Source organism: Triticum urartu, chromosome 5, assembly GCF_003073215.2.
Source record: "Triticum urartu cultivar G1812 chromosome 5, Tu2.1, whole genome shotgun sequence".
Lineage (NCBI taxonomy): Eukaryota > Viridiplantae > Streptophyta > Magnoliopsida > Poales > Poaceae > Triticum > Triticum urartu.
This window is the reverse complement of record NC_053026.1, coordinates 486,820,900-486,843,285: the sequence shown is the minus strand read 5'-3', so window position 1 is coordinate 486,843,285 and position 22,386 is coordinate 486,820,900.

Here is a 22,386-nt window from a genome sequence, read left to right as displayed (position 1 = left end):
TGATACCTAGAGTAGTGCACCAGGTTTTTACCTCGTCGGCTGTGAAATTGGAGCCATTGTTAGTGATGATACTGTGTGGGACACCATAACTGTGCACAACATCGGATATGAAGTCTATCACCGGGTCGGACTCAACCGTTTCGACTGGTTTAGCCTCTATCCACTTAGTGAATTTTTCCACGATAACCATCAGATATTTTTTCTTATGCCTTCCCCTTTAAGGGGTCCAACCATGTCGAGTCCCTAGATCGCGAAAGGCCAAGTGATGGGATTTGCATGGTGTAAGGACAGTAGAGCAGAGAGAGTGTGGCTTAATGAATAGAGGGGAATTTATGTCCATCATGTTCTCGTTCAACGACGAGTACGGTGCTCACCACCTGATGTGTTGCCGATATGTATAATAACATCAGTTCGCCGGCGTTTGGTGCGGCCAGGATTGGATTGCTCGCAAGAAGGGTTTTTATTTCTTCCAGTCCGACTGTTGCCGCGTCTGTCCACTCGAAGTGGTCGGTTCGTCGTAGAAGGCGATAGAGTGGTAGTGCCTTTTCTCCTAATCTGGAGATAAAGTGGCTTAGAGCTGCCATGCAACCTGCAAGTTTTTGAACATATTTAAGGTCTGTTGGCTTAGCCAATTGTGACAAAGCCCGGATTTTGGCTGGGTTTGCTTCGATTCCCCTATTGGAGACGATGAAGCCCAACAGTTTTCCAGCGGGGACGCCGAAGACACACTTTTACAGGTTGAGCTTGATGTCATACACCCTTAGGTTGTCGAGGGTAAGACGTAAGTCGTCTATTAGTGTTTCCACGTGCCTGGTTTTGATGACGACGTCATCAACGTAAGCTTCTACTGTTTTTCCAATCTATTTCTCCAGGCATGTTTGAATCATGCGTTGATATGTGGCGCCGGCGTTCTTAAGCCCAAAGGGCATGATATTGAAGCAGAATGGCCCGTATGGGGTAATGAATGTTGTTGCAGCTTGATCGGATTCTTTCATTTTGATTTGATGGTATCCGGAGTATGCATCAAGGAAACACAGTGAGTTCTGTCCTGCGGTGGCGTCAATGATTTGATCAATGCGGGGGAGGGGGAAGGGATCCTGAGGTCAGGCTTTGTTGAGGTCATTGAAATCGACGCACAGGTGCGAGGATTTGTCCTTCTTTGGTACCATCACCAGGTTTGCCAGCCAGTCCGAATGTTTGATTTCTCGAATGAATCCGGCCTCGATGAGTTTGGCCAGCTCCTCCCCCAAGGCTTGTCGCTTGGGTTCAGAAAAGTGCCAAAGTGTTTGCTTAACTGGTTTAAACCCCTTTAATATATTGAGGCTATGTTCGACCAGCTTGCGTGGGATCCCTGGCATGTCTGAAGGGCGCCATGCAAATATGTCCTAGTTTTCACACAGGAATGCTTGTAGTGCGACATCAACTGTTGGGTTCAGTTGAGCTCCGATGGATGCTGTCTTCTTGGGGTCCGTTGGGTGGACCTGGAATTTGACTATTTCCTCTGCCGGTTTGAAAGAGGTGGATTTGGGGCGTTTGTCGAGGATCACATCATCCCTGTCCACTGTGGAGCGTAGTGTAGTTAATTCTTCGGACGCGAGGGCTTTAGATAGCGCCTCCAGGGCTAAGGATGCAGTTTTGTTTTCAGCGCGAAGTGCTATGTCCGAATCACTGACGAGAGTGATTATACCGTTTGGTCTGGGCATTTTGAGCTTCATATGTCCATAGTGAGGTATAACTTGGAAGCGTGTAAAAGCATCCTGCCCCAACAGGGCGTGATATCCGCTGCTGAAAGGGGCCACCTGGAAGGTTATTTCCTCGGACCGATAGTTCTCCGGTGATCCGAATACCACGTCAAGTGTGATTTTGCCCGCGCACCGCGCCTCCCGACTAGGAATAATTCCCCGGAAGGTTGTGTTACTTTGTTTGATGCGACTCCTGTCTATTTAAATCTGAACCCCAACCTAACCGGTTGTCCGGGGTCCGATGACCTTCCGGACTAGACAGTCCGGGTTTCGGAATATCTTTTGATTGTTTGGAACGCCGTCCGATGCTATGTTCGGAGGGCTGGTTGAGTCATTTCGTAGTTGAGTATCCGGCTCTTCATGAACGGCGACCTGAACATAGTCCGTCTTCAATATAGAAGAAGACTTGTCGTCCTGCTCCAGGACTGCCGCGATCTGGTGGGTGACCGGTGGGATTTCGGTTTCTCCCTGATCGGTTTTAGGCCCGATCCGGTCATAATCTGTGGCGATTCCCAAAGCAGCGATGCGATCTAGGAGCTCGTTTAAGGATGAAAAATCAATCGGATCCATCTGCTTGGAGTGCTCGGAGTTGATGCCAAGGGGATTTTCGATGGCCCGAGAGGTCATCGTCGGCCCTGCGGCCGAACGAGTGATCATAGTAAAGTCACCCAGCCAGAGATTTTGGCCCGAGGCCAAAACTACCCCTGTGGTAATATTGTCTTTAATGACAAGGCGATCCATCGAGCCTTTTGTCAACGGCATAGTGGAACTCTCAATGAAAGCACCAATGGCGGTGTCAAAACAGGCGGATCTCGGGTAGGGGGTCCCGAACTGTGCATCTAGAATCGATGGTAACAGTAGACGGGGGACACAATGTTTACCTAGGTTCGGGCCCTCTCTATGGAGGTAAAACCCTATGTCCTGCTTGATTGATATTGATGAATATGAGTGTTACAAGAGTAGATCTAAGAGATCGTAATGGCTAAACCCAAGAAGTCTAGCCTATGTGAGTATGTCATGAGTATATGTGTTGTCCTTTCCGGACTACCCCCTTTAGTTTATATAGACACCGAGGGGATCTAGGGTTTACATGGAGTCGGTTACATAAGGAATCTTCGGTCGCCAAGCTTGCCTTCCACGCCAAGTAGAGTCCAATCCGGACACGGTGCAGTCTTCGGCCTTCATGTCTTCACAGCCCATCAGTCCGGCCCATGGATAACAGGCCGGACGCCCGAGGACCCCTTAGTCCAGGACTCCCTCACTCATACCGGCCGGTGAATTCTGGTGTCTCTTCTTTACCGACAAACATTGGTTTCAGCTCATTCTTCCATCTCCTGAATAGTTCTGCCATCTTATTAAGAGCATGAGACTTGATCAATTGCTCTATAACTGGCTTCTACGGATCCTCCTCTGGCGGTAGGGTGAAATTTGCCTTCAGCGCGGTCCAAAGATCATCTTTCTGCATATCGTTGACATAAGACACCTCAGGGTCATATTTAGCCGGCTTATACCATTGGTGGATGCTGATCGAGATCTTGTCCCTAACAAGAACCCCACACTAAGCAGCAAATGCTTCCTTTGTCCAAATGGGTTCAATCGGTCGGCCATCGCACGCGATTGCTGTGATCCTAAACCTTTCATCCGAGAGCAACTTTTTCTTTGGGCCTTGTTTCTTTCCGAAATTGTGCTCGATTCGGAGGGCTAGAGAAAAGAAAAAGACAAGAGTTATTACTTAATATGTGTACATACCAAAAACAATTAATGCATCAATTAGCTATAGTCAGCACAAGCTTAATTAATATATATACCTGGCCGGACTCCCTTCGGTCACCGGAGCCGTCATCATGGTGTCCTTCTTCCACCGGCATTCGGTCACCAGAGCCGTCATCAAGGTGTCCTTCTTCCACCAGCATTCGGTCACCGGAGCCATCATAATCATGTCCTTCCTCCTCCATTGTTCCATCACTGTAGCCAGCTTCTTCACCCTGTCCTTCCATACCATCGGTTTCGTTGAGAAACGACATGACGGCATCACTTTCGGCTGTGATTATGTCCCCCAACATCGCTTCTGTTGCTTCGTCTCGGGGGTGCTCCATAGTTTTTGAAAATATTTACAACATGGCAATTATTATTCAAACATGACAGATGGATATATTAGTGGCAAACGTAGAACTAGCTAGCTAATCACAATAAGGAATCATATTACTGGCCTCGACGCTTCTCTAGGGTTTGGGGTGGCCTCGGCAATGCTTCAAGGGTTTGGGGTGGCCTCGGCAATGCTTCAAGGGTTTGGGGTGGCCTCAGCAATTCTTCAAGGGTTTGGAGTGGCCTCAATGACAACACTCTTTTAAATTTGTATATTTGGGTGGCCTCAAGAGAGTTTGTCGGGTAGGGGCGCGGCGGGAGGGGGTAGGAGACCGACATCGTTTTTTTTCTAAGGCTTGGGTGTCCTCGAGAGTTTTGGTCGAGCGAGAGGGCCGAGGGGTAAGAAATAAAAAGAGGAGAAGATCGAAGGAAAAAAAAGAAGAAAAAAAGAGAAGAAGAAAGGAAGAGAGGAGAAGAAGAAAAATATTCCTTCCTTCTTCTCCTCTTTTTTTTCCTTTTTTCTCTTCTTATTTATTTCTCCTCTTCTTCCTCTCCTCTTCTTCTCCTTTTTCTTTTCCTTCTTCCTAAACTAAACATAAACTAAAATAATCCTAAAACTAAACGAAGTTATCGGGACGGGGTATATCGACAATGACATACCCGATAAAAAATAAGAAGACGAAGAAGAAATAAAAAGAGGAGAATAAGAAAGGAATAGAGGAGAAGATCGAAGAAAAAAAAAGAATATTTTCTCTTCTTCTCCTCTATTCCTTTCTTCTTCTCGTCTTCTTTTTCTTCTTTTTCCTCTTCTTATGTATTTCCCCTCTTCTTCCTGTCCTCTTCTTCTCCTTTCTTCCTCTTCTTATTTTCCTTTTTCCTCTCATTCTTTTTCTTCTCCTTCCGTTCCCAGCTAGATATATAAAACTTTTTTAAAAATGTAACTTTTGCATATATAAATTTTTTTCTTCTTCTTCTTTCTTCTTCCTTCTCTTCCTTCTTCCTAAATATGTAAAACTTTTCTACAAATGAAACTAACCTAAAATTAATGTACTAAATCATAGAACATTAATGTACTAAAATTAATGTATTTTTAAGACATCATGCATATTACAATTGAAAAAATACATACATACACACAAAAAACATGTAAAAAATACATACATACATATATGAACATACATAAAAAATACATATATCTAAAAAAATACATATATCTAAAAAATACATACATACATATATGAAAATCTAAAAACATGTAAAAACATCTAAAAACATGTAAAAGAATAGCATATATAACTAAAAAGCACGACGGCGGCAGGGTCGGCAGGGGCGCGGTGCTCACAGAGGGACGCGTCGGGGCAGGAGCAGGGCGGCACGGCAGGCAGTGCTACCTCTTGAGCACTGCGTTGGTTTTCCCTTGAAGAGGAAAGGATGATGCAATAAAGCAGCGTAAGTATTTCCCTCAGTTTTCGAGAACCAATGTATCAATCCAGTAGGAGACCACACGGCGAGTCACCTCGTATCTACACATACAAATAAGAACCTCGCAACCAACGCGATAAAGGGGTTGTCAATCCCTTCACGGGCACTTGCAGGAGTGAGATATGATAGAGATAATAATAAGATAAATATTTTTGGTATTTTTATGATATAGATTGAAAGTAAAGATAGGCAAAATAAAATAGATTGGAAACTTGTATGATGGAAAATAGACCCGGGGGCCATAGGTTTCACTAGTGGCTTCTCTCAAGATAGCATAAGTATTACGGTGGGTAAACAAATTACTGTCGAGCAATTGATAGAAAAGTGAATAACTATGAGAATATCTAGGCATGATCATGTATATAGGTATCACGTCCGCGACCAGTAGACCAAAACGATTCTGCATCTACTACTATTACTCCACACATCGACCGCTCTCCAGCATGCATCTAGAGTATTAAGTTCATAAGAACAGAGTAACGGCTTAAGCAAGATGGCATGATGTAAGGGATAAACTCATGCAATATGATATAAACCCCATCTTTTTATTCTCGATGACAACAATACAACACGTGTCGTTTTCCCTACTGTCACTTGTGATCGAGCACCACAAGATTGAACCCAAAGCTAAGAACTTCTCCCATTGCAAGAAAGATCAATCTAGTAGGCCAAACCAAACTGATAATTCGAAGAGACTTGTAAAGATAAACAAATCATACATAAAAGAATTCAGAGAAGAATCAAATATTGTTCATAGATAATCTGGATCATAAACCCACAATTCATCAGATCTCGACAAACACACCGCAAAAGAAGATTACATTGAATAGATCCCCAAGAGAATCGAGGAGAAGTTTGTATTGAGATCCAAAGAGAGAGAATAAGCCATCTAGCTACCAGCTATGGACCCGAAGGTCTGAAATAAACTACTCACACATCACCGGAGAGGCCATGGAGTTGATGTAGAGGCCCTCCGTGATCAATGGCCCCTCCGGTGGAGCTTCGGAAAAGGCCCCAAGATGGGATCTCTCGGGTACGAAAGGTTGCAGCGGTGGAATTAGGTTTTCGTGGTGCTCATGGATGTTTGGGGGTACGTGGATATACATAGGAGGAAGAAGTACGTCGGTTGAGCAACGAGGGGCCCACGAGGGGGAGGGCACGCCGTTGAGAAAATCACGTTCCCAAAGGTTTCATTCCGTTTGGACTCCGTTTGATATTCCTTTTCTGCGAAACTCTAAAATGGGCAAAAAAACAACAATTTGGGCTGGGCCTCCGGTTAATAGGTTAGTCCCAAAAATGATATAAACGTGTAAAATAAATCCCATTAACATCCAAAACAGATAATATAATAGCATGGAGCAATCAAAAATTATAGATGCATTGGAGACGTATCAAGCATCCCCAAGCTTAATTCCTGCTTGTCCTCGAGTAGCTAAATGATAAAAAAGAATTTTTGATGTGGAATGCTTTCTAACATACTTTTCAATGTAATTTTTCTTTATTGTGGCATGAATGTTCAGATCCTAAAGATTCAAGATAAAAGTTTAATATTGACACAGAAATAATTATACTTCAAGCATACTAACTAAGCAATCCTGTCTTCTCAAAATAACATGGTCAAAGAAAGTTATCCCTACAAAATCATATAGTCTGTCTATGCTCTATCTTCACCACACAAAATATTTAAATCATGCACAACCCCGATGACAAGCCAAGCAATTGTATCATACTTTTGATGTTCTCAAACTTTTTCAATCGTCACGCAATATATGAGCGTGAGCCATGGATATAGCACTATATGTGGAATAGAATGGTGGTTGTGGAGAAGATAGTCTCACATCAACTAGGCGTATCAACGGGCTATGGAGATGCCTATCAATAGATATCAACGTGAGTGAGTAGGGAGTGCCATGCAACGGATGCACTAGAGCTATAAGTGTATGAAAGCTCAACAAAAGAACTAATTGGGTGTGCATCCAACTTGCTTGCTCATGAAGACCTAGGACCATTTTGAGGAAGCCATCATTGGAATATACAAGCCAAGTTCTATAATGTAAAATCCCCACTAGTATATAAAAGTGATAACAAAGGAGACTCTCTATCATGAAGATCATGGTGCTACTTTGAAGCACAAGTGTGGAAAAAGGATAGTAACATTGTCCCTTCTCTCCTTTTCTCTCATTATTTTTTTATTTGGGCCTTCTTTCTCTTTTTTTGGCCTCTTTTCTTTTTTTCTCTTTTTTTTAATTTTTCGTCCGTAGTCTCATCCAGACTTGCGGGGGAATCATAGTCTCCATCATCCTTTCCTCACTGGGACAATGCTCTAATAATGATGATCATCACACTTTAATTTACTTACAACTCAAGAATTACAACTCAATACTTAGAAAAAAATATGACTCTATGTGAATGCCTCCGGCGGTGTACCGGGATGTGCAATGATGCATGAGTGACATGTATGAAGAATTATGAACGGTGGCTTCTCCACAAATAGAATGTCAACTACATGATCATGCAAGCAATATGACAATTATGAAGCGTGTCATAATAACGAAACGGTGGAAAGTTGCATGCCAATATATCTCGGAATGGCTATGAAAATGCCATAATAGGTAGGTATGGTGGCTGTTTTGAGGAAGGTATATGGTTGGTTTATGGTACCGGTGAAAGTTACACGATACTAGAGAGGCTAACAATGGTGGAAGGGTGAGAGTGCGTATAATCCATGGACTCAACATTAGTCATATAGAACTCACATACTTATTGCAAAAATCTATTAGTTCTCGAAACAAAGTATTACGCGCATGCTGCTAGGGGGTAGATTGGTAGGAAAAGACCATCACTCGTCCCCGACCGCCACTCATAAGGAAGATAATCAATAAATAAATCATGCTCCGACTTCATCACATAACGGTTCACCATACGTGCATGCTACGGGAATCACAAACTTCAACACAAGTATTTCTCAAATTGACAACTACTCAACTAGCATGACTCTAATATCACCATCTCCATATCTCAAAACAATTATCAAGTATCAGACTTCTCATAGTATTCAATGCACTTCTATGAAAGTTTTTATATTATTCCTAAAAGAAAATTTCCATGTTGTTCTAAGGGACTATCAAAATAATATAAGTGAAGCATTATAGATCAACAATTCCTATAAAATAAAACCACCAACATGCTCTAAAAGATATAAGTGAAGCACTAGAGCAAAAACTATATAGCTCAAAAGATATAGGTGAAGCACATAGATTATTCTAATAAATTTCAAATCATGTGTGTCTCTCTCAAAAGGTGTGTACAACAAGGATGATTGTGGTAAACTAGAAAGCAAATACTCGGATCATACAAGACGCTCGATGCAAAACACATATCGTGTGGCGAATAAAAATATAGCTCCAAGTAAAGTTACCGATAGACGAAGACGAAAGAGGGGATGCCTTCCGGGGCATCCCCAAGCTTAGGATTTTTGGTGTCCTTGAATTTTACCTTGGGGTGCCATGGGCATCCCTAAGCTTAGGCTCTTTCAACTCCATGTTCCATAATCCATCAAATATTTACCCAAAACTTGAAAACTTCACAACACAAAACTTAAATAGAAAATCTTGTGAGCTCCGTTAGCGAAAGAAAACAAAACACCACTTCAAGGTACTGTAATGAACTCATTCTTTATTTATATTGGTGTTAAACCTACTGTATTCCAACTTATCTATGGTTTATAAACACTTTTAGTCACTACTAGGGAAAAGCCTAGCAGCAGCGCGGGTTTTGGGCCTATTAGCAGCGCGGGGGCAGGCGCTACTAATAAGGCGCTACAGCTAACGTATAGCAGCAGCGCGGGTGCCACCCGCGCTACTACTACGTCCGTTAGTAGTAGTGTGGGTAAAAACCCGTGCTACTACTAACCCGCGAATTTTTTTTTTCGAATTTTTTGCACGAATTTTCAAATTTCTGAATTATTTTAACCTCTAATCTCTAATCACCCTCATCATTGCTCAATTTAAACTCTAATCACCCCTCATCATTCCAAATCATCTAACTTCCCGGACGGTCACCCATCATCTCACTACTCCAGCCTGAGCACGCTTAACTTCCGGGTTCTATTCTCCCTCGATTCCAAGTCTGCACTTGTTGTTTTCCTGACAATAGTAAGATGTCAATCCTATTAACTCTCGGGAGTTTAGCTTGAGCATGAAGTCACACATTTCGTTGTTTGAGTTTAAAACTATTGTTCTAAAAACAATAATTATTTAGTAACACTAATATTTCTTGAATAAGGAGTTTGACCACATTTTGACCACAGTTTGACCAGATTTGACCAAAATTCCAAAAAACTGAAATAATTATTTAGTAACACTAATATTCTTGAATAATTATTTAGTAACACTAATACTTCTTGAATAAGTAGTTTGACCACAGTTTGACCAGATTTGACCAAAATTAAAAAAAACTGAAATTTGAACATAACTTTTTTTCCTTTTATAATTTGAGGATTCTAAAAATTTGCAAACAGGCCATAGGCCGTCTCCATCGTATGCGGATTTTCGTGCTGAACATTTTGATATATTATATGTTTTTTTTTTCTGACATCGTATGGAAAAGTTATAACCGTTTTACATTTTCCCTACACTTTTTGCAAATGTCCAAATTTAAGTTTTTAAATTTTCCTAACTAGTAGATGTAGTAACATAACTACATCTCGAAGGATTTTAATTTTTGAAACATTTTGATATATTATACGTTTTTTTCTAACATCGTATGCAAAAGTTATAGCCGTTTTACATTTTCCCTACACTTTTTGCAAAACATGTCCAAATTTAAGTTTTTAAATTTTCCTAACTAGTAGATGTAGTAACATAACTACATCTCGAAGGATTTTAATTTTTGAAGTTTTTATCATTTTCTTTTGCTTTTTACAAAACCGAAAAGGCGATCCACAGGGGGGGTAGAGTTTCAAAATGGGACCTTTAGTAGTAGCGAGGGATTTTACCCCTCGCTACTACTATGGCATGTCCCGGAGGGGCACGGTTGAGACCTCTTAGTAGTAGCGAGGGGTAAAAACTTAGTAGTAGCGCGGGTTTATAACCCTCGCTACTACTATGGCATGGCCCAGGGGCACGGTAGAGACCGCTTAGTAGTAGCGAGGGGTAAAAACCAGCGCTACTGCTATCAACTTAGTAGTAGCGAGGGTTAAAAACCCGCGCTACTACTATGGCATGTCCCGGGGGGCACGGTAGAGACCGCTTAGTAGTAGCGAGGGTTAAAAACCAGCGCTACTGCTATCAACTTAGTAGTAGCGAGGGTTAAAAACCCGCGCTACTGCTACTTAGCAGCAGCGCCTGATTTTAAAGCGCGCTGCTGGTAAGATTCTGTGTATAGGCTTTTCCCTAGTAGTGAGTAGCCATAGATTCATCAAAATAAGCAAACAACACACGAAAAACAGAATCTGTCAAAAACAGAACAGTCTGTAGTAATCTGTAGCTAACGCAAACTTCTAGAACCCCAAAAATACTAAAATAAATTTATGGACGTGAGGAATTTATCTATTAATCATCTGCACAAATAATTAACTAAATAGAACTTTCCGAATAAAAACGGCAACAATTCTCGTGAGCGCTAAAGTTTCTATTTTCTTACAGCAAGATATAAAAGACTTTCCCCAAGTCTTCCCAACGGTTGTACTTGGCACAAACACTAATTAAGCACAAAAAACACAACCAAAACAGAGGCTAGATAAATTATTTATTACTAAACAGGAGCAAAAAGCAAGGAGTAAAAATAAAATTGGGTTGCCTCCCAACTAGCGCTATCGTTTAACGCCCCTAGCTAGGCATAAAAGTAAGGATTCATCTAGGTATTGCCATGGTAATGATAAGGTAGATCGCGGAAGCCCATCTCATATTCCCTGCGTTCAGCAGCAAGCTTTATTTGTGGCAAGCAAAAGTAATCAAAATGGATAAATTTAATGGGACAAAAGTCCCCAAGATCAAGCTCGTGAGGAGTTTGTTCCTCCTTTGGCCCCTCATATTGCACAATCAATTCATCGTTATAAGCATTCTTTTGGCAAAAAGTCATGAGTCTTTGTTCAAGGGAAAATCCTAGCCCATGTTCTGGATGGAAAAATTATCATTAAGTTCAGAGATCCTATTAACAAGAGCATTAGTAGGAACCTTTTTTCTAAGGTTTTCATTAAAAGCAACATGATCTAAAGATCGTAAACGCATAATGTCTTCTTGCTAGAAAAGGATTGCTTCTATGGGAGGACGGCCAGCATCCACCCATAATGCGCAAAAAATGAATTGGCTTCTTTTATTATAAATCTGAACTCATGAGTTAAAAAGATGGTAGCAGCTCGCTTAACAGAAGAATTCTCAATATTAGAAACTTCTAGGAAAATCCTTTGTATGGAAGGATGCATATGTAAAAATTGTCTTTCAAGTTCAACTATGAGGAAAGATATAGCATCGTCGAGACTACTAGTTTTATGAAGGATATATCCACTCGTGGTGGGCAAAGCATGGGTACAAGTAAACAAATCTTGAATAACTCCCTTCCAAATAATATTACCGCTACCAATCCGAAACTTTTTAGTGTGTAAAATAGTAGCATTTTCAAGAGGATCGTCAATATCATCAAAGTTTTCCATATTATTATCCTTATCAACGATAACCTCCCCAGTTTCAGACATGATGGCAACAGATTGCAAAAAGAACAAGCACACAGAAGCCAGGAGGGAAAAAGAGGCGAACAAAAAAGAGAGGGCGAAAGGAAAAGAGGGCGAATAAAATGGCAAGGGTGAAGTGGGGGAGAGGAAAACGAGAGGCAAATGGCAAATAATGTAATGCGTAGGATAAGAGTTGTGATGGGTACTTGGTGTGTCTTGACTTGGCGTAGATCTCCCCAGCAACGGCCCCAGAAATCCTTCTTGCTACCTCTTGAGCACTGTGTTGGTTTTTCCTTGAAGAGGAAAGGGTGATGCAGTAAAGCAGCATAAGTATTTCCCTCAGTTTTTGAGAACCAAGGTATCAATCCTGTAGGAGACCACGCGCGAGTCACCTCGTACCTACACAAACAAATAAGAACCTCGCAACCAACGCGATAAAGGTGTTGTCAATCCCTTCACGGCCACTTGCAGGAGTGAGCTCTGGTAGAGATAATAATAATAAGATAAATATTTTTGGTATTTTTATGATATAGAGTGAAAGTAAAGATAGCAAAATAAAATAGATTGGAAACTTGTATGATGGAAACTAGACCCGGGGGCCATAGGTTTCACTAGTGGCTTCTCTCTTGATAGCATAAGTATTACGATGGGTAAAAAAATTGTTGTCAAGCAATTGATAGAAAAGCGAATAACTATGAGAATATCGAGGCATGATCATGTATATAGGCATCACGTCCGCGACAAGTAGATCGAAATGATTCTGTATCTACTACTATTACTCCACACATCGACCGCTATCCAGCATGCATCTAGAGTATTAAGTTCATAAGAACAGAGTAATGCCTTAAGCAAGATGACATGATGTAGAGGGATAAAATCATGCAATATGACATAAACCCCATCTTTTTATCCTCGATGGCAACAATACAATACATGTCGTTTCCCCTATTGTCACTGGGATTGGGCACCGCAAGATTGAACCCAAAGCTAAGCCACTTCTCCCATCGTAAGAAAGATCAATCTAGTAGGCCAAACCAAACTCATAATTCGAAGAGACTTGCAAGATAAACCAATCATACATAGAAGAATTCAGAGAAGAATCAAATATTGTTCATAGGTAATGTGGATCATAAACCCACAATTCATCGGATCTCAATAAACACACCGCAAAAGAAGATTACATCGAATAGATCTCCAAGAAAATCGAGGAGAACTTTGTATTAATATCCAAAGAGAGAGAAGAAGCCATCTAGCTACTAGCTATGGACCCTAAGGTTTGAAGTAAACTACTCACACATCACCGGAGAGGCCATGGAGTTGATGTAGAGGCCCTTTGTGGTCAATGCCCCTCCACCAGAGCTCCAGAAAAGTCTCCAAGATGGGATCTCTCGGGTACAAAAGGTTGCGGTGGTGGAATTAGGTTTTCGTGGTGCTCCTGGATGTTTGGGGGTACGTGGATATATATAGGAGGAAGAAGTACGTCGGTGGAGCAACGAGGGGCCCACGAGGGTGGAGGGCGCGCCCGGGGGGGGGGGGTAGGCCCGCCCCCTTCCGTGGCCTCCTCGATTGTTTCTTGACGTCCACTCCAAGTCTCCTGGATCACGTTTATTCCAAAAATAATGCTCCCGAAGGTTTCATTCCGTTTGGACTCCATTTGATATTCCTTTTCGGTGAAACACTAAAATAGGCAAAAAAACATCAATTTGGTCTGGGCCTCCAGTTAATAGGTTAGTCCCAAAAATAATATAAAAGTGTAAAATAAAGCCCATTAACATCCAAAATAGATAATATAATAGCATGGATCAATCAAAAATTATAGATACGTTGGACGTATCAGGCAGCGTCGGGGCGGGCAGGGGTGCGCGGCGGGCGGCGTCAGGGCGAGTAGGGGCCTGGGGAGTGGCGGCGACCTCGGGGCAGAGCGCAGTGGTGACGACGGCGGCGACGGCGAGGCGGAGCAGCCTGATGGCGTCATCGATGATGCGGTGGAGCAGACTGACGGCGTCGGGGCAGGGCTCTGCGGCGACGGCGAGGTGGAGTAGCCTGACGGCGTCGGGGCAGGGACCGGTGGCAACGGCGATGAGGAGCAGAGTGGGGGCTTCGGGGCCGAGAAGAAGTATTTTTTGCAGAAACTGATAAATGTTTTCTTATATACACAAAGCATTGGTCCCAGTTCGTGGTACTAACCGGGACCAATGCCAACCTTTTGTCCTGGTTGGTGCCACCAACCGGGACCAAAGGTCTCTTTTTAGCAGCCCAAAGGGCGGGAAGCGGCGGCCTTTGGTCCCGGTTGGTGCCACCAACCAGGACCAAAGGTCTCTTTTCAGCAGCCCAAAGAGGGCGGGAAGCGAAGCCCTTTGGGGGGGGGGGGGGCCACAAACCGGGACTAAAGGGGGGGACATTGGTCCCGGTTGGTGCCACGAACTTGTACCAGTGTACCACTTTAGTCCCGGTTGGTGGCACCAACTGGGACCAAAGGCCGTGTGCTGCCTGTGTCACGGCTGAAAGTTTAGTCTCACCTCGCTAGTTGAGAGAGCTCGAGAGTGGTTTATAAGCGCTGCTGCGCCAACCCTCTCGAGCTCCTCTCAACTGCAGGCTTTCGAGCCTAATTTGTCACGATGTGCTTGTGGGCCTATTGGGCCTCCTGCGGGCCTGAATCCTGGCCCATGGTTGGGTTTCTAGTCGTATTCAGGCTGTGGTGGCCTAGTAGGAGGCACTTTTATTATTTTTTTGTTGCTTTATTTATTTTATTTTGTTTCTACTTATAACAAAAAACTTACTGTTGCTATTAAAGTTTATTTATTTTACTTTTATAAAGTTTATTTTGTTTCGACTTCTTTATTTTATTAAAGTTTATTTTATTTTATTTTGTTTCTACTTATTTATTTTATTAAATTTTAATTTAATTTATTTTGTTTCTACTTATTTATTGTATTAAATTTTAATTTATTTTATTTTGTTTCTACTTATTTATTAAAGTTTATTTAATTTACTTTATTAAAGGTTATTTTTTCTACTTATTTATTTTATTAAAGTTTATTTTATTTTGTTTTGTTTCTACTTTTTATTAAACTTTATTTTGTTTCTTTCTGCTTTTCATGTTTTGAACAGAAAATACTTTGATAATTTCAGTGGCATGAATTTTATATAATTTTAGTTTAAAAAATACTAGAGGTTTATAAAAGATTTTTAGTTCATTCCTTTTGCTATTAGAGTTCTATAAAAGTTTTTTAGTTAATTTTCTTTTTGCTATCATCATTTCATCCACATAGCATGTGGAAGAAAGTAGAGAGGGTTACGGCAAAAATTGGATGCACTTCGTGTACAAAACAAATCTCTTTCGAAGTATCACGGTTTCATACGGAAACTCGTCTGTTACAAAGGGATTTCATTATTTAACTTATTTGAACTCCATAGTTTTTTGTGTTCAAAATGCTCCATTCAAAGCCACATCATCAATTTTCAATCCTTTCTGACTTCATTTCTTATTTTTCATGCATTTACTGATTCTTTTGAGCTATAAGACCCTGAAATTGAAAAACATTTCAAATGAACTCTGAAAAGGTTGAAAGTTCGCATGGTATCATCATTTCATCCACATAGCATGTGCAATAAAGTAGAGAGGGTTATGGAAAAAACTGGATGCACTTCGTGTACAAAATAGAGAATCTCTTTCCACTAGTATAAAAAGGGTCAATCGTGAAGCACATTAGTGCCGGTTTGTATTTGAGCCGGCACTAATGTATACATTAGTGCCGGTTCCAACGGCTAGCCGGGCCGCTTTCATTAGTACCGGTTCGTGGCGAACCTTTAGCACCGGTTCGTGCCACGAACCGGTACTAATGAGAGTGGTGGCAGGATGTTGTCAGACTGGGGCCCCTCCAGCCCCTTTAGTACCGGTTCTTGGCACGAACCGGTACTAAAGGTCGTCCTACATAAACCCTTCGTCCACCCGAGCTCGCTCTGTTCTTCCCCTTTCCCCTCTCCTCTCTGTTCTTCCCCTCTTCCTCTCGAGCTCATCACACATTTTGCCCAAAATTTGTCAAGATTTGAAGGCCCCCATCCATTCAAATGATCACAAAGGTTAGCAACTTTGTCCTTTCATCTCTCATTGCTAGATTAGCTCTTGCAATGCTTTATATAGTGATTATGTGAGTTTAGTAATTTGGGAGGATATATTATATATGTGCTAGTATTTGATTAATATGCAATTTGAGGTCAAAAGTAACACTTAGTTTGCATATGTAGGTGTGGTTTACTTAGTGCCTTCTAAATCTCCGTCGTAACCACCGTCGATCGCCCGCACCGTCCCATCGCCGGCACCACCTTGTGGTGAGCCTCTTGTTCATGAAATTTTATATAAAAATTGATGTTTGTGTGATTTGGATATATAGTTACTCGTATAATTATCTTACCCGTACGTTGTTTGTTATACATATAGTGACATGGTTTTGATATCCGTCCCCGTCGGCCCTCGTCCTTGTTATGATTCAGATGTGGTATATATATTCTGTTTTAAAACTAGTTGCATTTCGTGTTTATGACAAATTATGCCCATCAAGTTGACATAGAAATTTTTCTAGGAGGTATGTGAACCGGAAATTACAACCGACCCTATTGTCGAGAGGTTAAATTTAGTTGAAAGAGAAAACGAGTACTTGAAAGAAAAATTGAAAAGAATTGAGGGGGAGAAGATGGAATTGGAGTTGCATGTTGCCGATGTCGTCGATGATCACAAGATCAAGATGGAGAAAATGCGCTTGAAGATTAGAAAGATTAGAAAATATGCCATCGATAGTGAGGCTTGGTATCATTATGCTGTTGGATCCATTTTACCTTAGTTGCGATCTTGATCGCATTTGTTGTTGCATTTAAATGCTTTAGCTAGAGAGTTATTTGTTTGTTGCATTTAAGTGTTGTATGAACTTTATGTATGAACTTGTATTAATTTGGTCTATTCGGTGTTGTGTAATGAAGATGAGCCGGCAATGGATGTACGATGACCGATGCTCTCCCCAGTTCGTTGAGGGCGTGCATACTTTTCTGCTTGCGGCTGAGGCAAACAAGCGGGCGGATGGTTTTATGCCTTGTCCATGTGCTCGCTGTAAGAATGGTCACAATTACTCTACGTCAAGAACCATTCACGTCCACCTGTTTAAGTCCGGTTTCATGCCCCACTATAATGTTTGGACCAAGCATGGAGAAAGAGGGGTTATGATGGAAGACAATGAAGAAGAAGAGGACGACGACAGCTATCCTGGCCATGGGTTCCCTGAATACGATGATACAACAATGGGGGAAGAAGCTGAGCCGGTAATGCGGGAAGAAGCTGAGCCGGCAATGCGGGAAGAAGCTGAAGAAGAGGCATCAGATGAGCCCGTTGATGATCTAGGTCGGGCCATTGCCGATGCAAAGAGAAACTGCGCAAGTGATTTGGAGAAGAAGAAGTTGCAGCGCATGTTAGAGGATCACAAAAAATTGTTGTACCCGAATTGCGTAGGTGACAAGAAAAAGCTGGGCACCACACTGGAATTGCTGCAATGGAAGGCAGAGAATGGTGTATCTGACAAGGGATTTGGAAAGTTGCTGGTAATGATAAAGGATATGCTTCCAAAGGACAACGAATTGCCCGAGAGTACGTACGAAGCAAAGAAGGCTGTCTGCCCTCTAGGGTTAGAGGTGCAGAAGATACATGCATGCCCTAATGATTGCATCCTCTACCGGGGTGAGTACGAGGATTTGAAAGCTTGCCCGGTATGTGGTGCATTGCGCTATAAGATCAGCCGCGATGATCCTGGTGATGTCGAGGGCGAGCGCCCCAGGAAGAAGATTCCTGCCAAGGTGATGTGGTATGCTCCTATAATACCACGTTTGATACGTTTGTTCCAAAACAAAGAGCATGCCAAGGCGATGCGATGGCACAGAGAAGACCGTAAGAAAGACGGAAAGTTGAGAGTACCCGCTGACAGGTCGCAGTGGAGAAAAATCGAAAGAAAGTACGGGAAGGAGTTTGCAGATGACGCAAGGAGCGTATGGTTTGGTCTAAGCGCAGATGGCATTAATCCTTTTGGGGAGCAGAGCAGCAACCATAGCACCTGGCCTGTGACTCTATGTTTGTATAACCTTCCTCCTTGGTTGTGCATGAAGCGGAAGTTCATTATGATGCCAGTGCTCATCTAAGGCCCTAAGCAACCCGGCAATGACATTGATGTGTACCTAAGGCCATTAGTTGAAGAACTCTTACAACTGTGGAATGGAACAAGTGTACGTGCGTGGGACGAGCACATGGGGGAAGAATTTGACCTAAAGGCATTGCTGTTCGTGACCATCAATGATTGGCCTGCTCTTAGTAACCTTTCAGGACAGACAAATAAGGGATACCGCGCATGCACGCACTGTTTGGACGATACCGATAGTATATATTTGGCTAATTGTAAGAAGAATGTGTACCTGGGACATCGTCGATTTCTTCCGAGCAGGCATACCGTAAGAAAGAAAGGCAAGCATTTCAAAGGTGAGGCGGATCACCGGACGAAGCCTCGCCACCGTACTGGTGCTGATGTACATGATATGGTCAAGGATTTGAAGGTGGTCTTTGGAAAGGGTCCTGGTGGACAACCTGTTCCGAATGACGCTAACGGACGCGCACCCATGTGGAAGAAGAAATCTATATTATGGGACCTGCCCTATTGGAAAGACCTAGAGGTCCGCTCCGCAATCGACGTGATGCACGTGACGAAGAATCTTTGTGTGACCCTGCTTGGCTTCTTGGGCGTGTATGGGAAGACAAAAGATACACCTGAGGCACGAGAGGACCAGCAACGTATGCACGGAAAAGACGGCATACATCAGGGTCATGCAAGGTACGCTCTTACCAAAGAAGAGAAGGAAATCTTCTTTGAATGCCTGCTCAGTATTAAGGTACCGTCTGGCTTCTCGTCGAATATAAAGGGAATAATAAACATGGCAGAGAAAAAGTTCCAGAACCTTAAGTGTCATGACTGCCATGTGATTATGACGCAACTGCTTCCGGTTGCATTGAGGGTGCTTGTATTGGAAAACGTTCGATTAGCCATTGTGAAGCTATGTGCATTTCTCAACGCAATCTCTTAGAAGGTAATCGATCCAGAAATCATACCAAGGTTACAGAATGATTTGGTGCAATGTCTTGTCAGTTTCAAGTTGGTGTTCCCACCATCCTTCTTCAACATCATGACGCACGTCCTAGTTCACCTATGCGAAGAGATTAACGTTTTGGGTCCTGTATTTCTACACAATATGTTCCCCTTTGAGAGGTTCATGGGAGTCTTAAAGCAATATGTTCATAACCGTGCTAGGCCAGAAGGAAGCATCTCCAAGGGCCGTCAAAATGAGGAGGTCATTGAGTTTCGTATTGACTTTATTCCTGACCTTAAGCCGATTGGTGTTCCTGAATCGCTGCATAAGGGTAGACTGGATGGAAAAGTCACCCTAGGAGGGGAACAAATAATATGTATGGACGAACATTCTCTCACTGAACCACACTACACAGTTCTACAGAATTCCGCCTTGGTGGCTTCGTATATGGATGAACACAAGAATTTGCTACGCTCCAAACACCCGGAGCGGTCTGATGACTGCCATCTCTTTAATTATCATGCTTGATTAATTATTATCTGATCAAATTAAATTCCATTCTCGTAATAAAGGCCCTGAAGCAGGCGCAGGAGACTGATCTGTGTGCATTCTGTGTTTGCGAGAACATTCGCATGATGGCGTCCGAAAGGAGCAGATCTCAAAGACAGGAATGGGTACGCTTGTCAGAACACTATTCACAATTTTTACACCATTATCGATATCTAGTCACACAACTAATACACATGCATATTCATCTCCTTCTTAACAGTTCACAGAGGTGCAGGACAAGCTCCTAGAAACGGAGCTCGTAGAAGCACTTCAAGAGGAAATAGCGGGATTTTTACTCGACCAGGTCATAAATCCGAAGGGAGAATACTATTACCCGCTACCGCCCCCATCGACCAGGTCATGAACCACTTCCAATTGTCATCGTGCTCCGAAGGCACCAATTAGGTTAATGCCACTGGCTCCGAAGGCAACATGCATATGTCGGAGAAATTGTATATAGCTATACATGTGTGTATGTGTGAATTAATATGGTGGTTTGTGAGACATTGATGATATATATATGATTGGTTCTACTAGAAATTCTATTATATATATATGCATAACGTGTACAATGTGTAGTATCGTAAAATACCAGCAAACGAAAAAGAATTAAAATGGAAAACACAAAATTAAACGAAAAAGAAATCATAAAACCAAAAAACCCCCAAACATTTTAGTACCGGTTGGTGTTACCAACCGGTACTAAAGGGCTCCCGGCCCCCGGAGCTGGCTCGTGCCATGTGGTTGCCCTTTAGCACCGGTTCATGCTGAACCGGTACTAGGGGGGGGCTTTAGTGTCCACACTTTAGTGCCGGTTATGGAACCGGCACTAAAGGGCCTTACGAACCGGTGCTATTGCTCGGTTCTGCACTAGTGTTCGAAGTATCAGCGTTTCATACAGAAACTCGTCTGTTACAAAGGGACTTCATTTTTTAACTTATTTGAACTCCATAGTTTTTCTGTGTTCAAAATGCACCATTCAAAGCCACATCATCAATTTTCAACCCTTTCTGACTTCATTTGTTATTTTTCATGCATTTACTGATTATTTTGAGCTATAAGATCCTGAAGTTGAAAAGCATTTCAAATGAACTCTGAAAAGGTTGAAAGTTGGCATGGTATCATCATTTCATCCACATAGCATGTGCAAGAAAGTAGAGAGGGTTATGGCAAAAACTGGATGCACTTCATGTACAAAACGAACAATCTCTTTCGAAGTATCAGGGTTTCATACGGAAACTCGTCTGTTACAAAGGGGTTTCATTTTTAACTTATTTGAACTCCATAGTTTTTATATGTTCAAAATGCATAATTCAAAGCCACATCATCAATTTTCAACCCTTTCTGACTTCATTTTTTATTTTTCATGCATTTACTGATTATTTTGAGCTATAAGACCCAAAACTGAAGGCAACATATAGCTCTCATGAAAAGATAAGTGATCAAATTAATAGAAGTTCATCATCACATTAAAAACAAAGTACATACATAGTTCTCATTGAACAACATATAGCTCTCCAGAGCATCTAGTTAAACCATACATTGAAACTATGTAAAACCTTTCAATGCAACAACAAATGTGATCATAATCACAACCAAGGTAAAAATTGATCCAACGGCATAATGACACCAAGCCTCGGTATGAATGGAATATTTTCTAATCTTTCTAATCTTCAAGCGCATTTTCTCCATCTTGATCTTTTGATCATCTACGACATCCGCAACATGCAACTCCAATATCATCTTCTCCTCCTCATTTTTTTTTTCCTTCAAATAATTGTTTTCTTCTTCAACTAAATTTCACCTCTCGACAATAGGGTCGGTTGGAATTTTCGGTTCAACTACCTCCTACATAAATAAAATCTATGTCACATTGGTCGGCATAATTGTCATAAACAATAAATGAACAAAATAGTTATAAAAGGATAATATATACCACATCTGAATCATAGACAGGATGAGGACCGACAGGGGCGAATACCAAAACCATCGCACTATATAATAACAAGCAATAATAAAAGTTAGAAAATTAGACAAGTATCTATCTAAAGTAAGAATTATTTTCTTTCAGAAAGAAGATAAGAACAAGAGACTCACCACGGTGGTGCCGGCGACGAGATCGACGCGGCCGATCGGCAGCGGTGAAGACGGGGACGAGACGTGACGGACTGCTAAACCTATGCAAATCTCGTGGAAAATGTAGCTTGGAGGTCGAGCTTCGAGAGGAGAAAGCTTAACTAGTGTGGCTCGGGCATTTCAACGAACACCTCTTGTGCATAGGAGGTGAGCTAGAGCACCCAAATGCCCTCTCCTCGCCGGCCAAAAAAAACAGAGCACTGTGGAGTGATGTGCTGCGGCGACGGGGTATATATAGGCAACTCATTTGTCCAGGTTCGTGGCTGGAACCAGGTCTAAAGCCCAGCCTTCTGTCCCGGTTCAAGCCAAGAACCGGGACCAATGGTTGTGGGCCAGGAGCGAGGCCCATTGGTCCCGGTTCGTGCCTAAAACCGGGACAAATGGGTCCATATGAACTGGGACCAATGCCCATGAGGCCCTGGCCGCCCCCTGGGCTCACGAACCGGCACGAATGCCCCCATGGGTCCCGGTTAGTGACTGAACCGGGACTAATGGGCTTGCCATGCCCAAACCAAAGCCCTGTTTTCTACTAATGCTCTAGAGCGCCAGCTCCGCATTGATGTCGACCTAGAGGGGACGTGACCTCTCATTGATGTCGGCATTGAA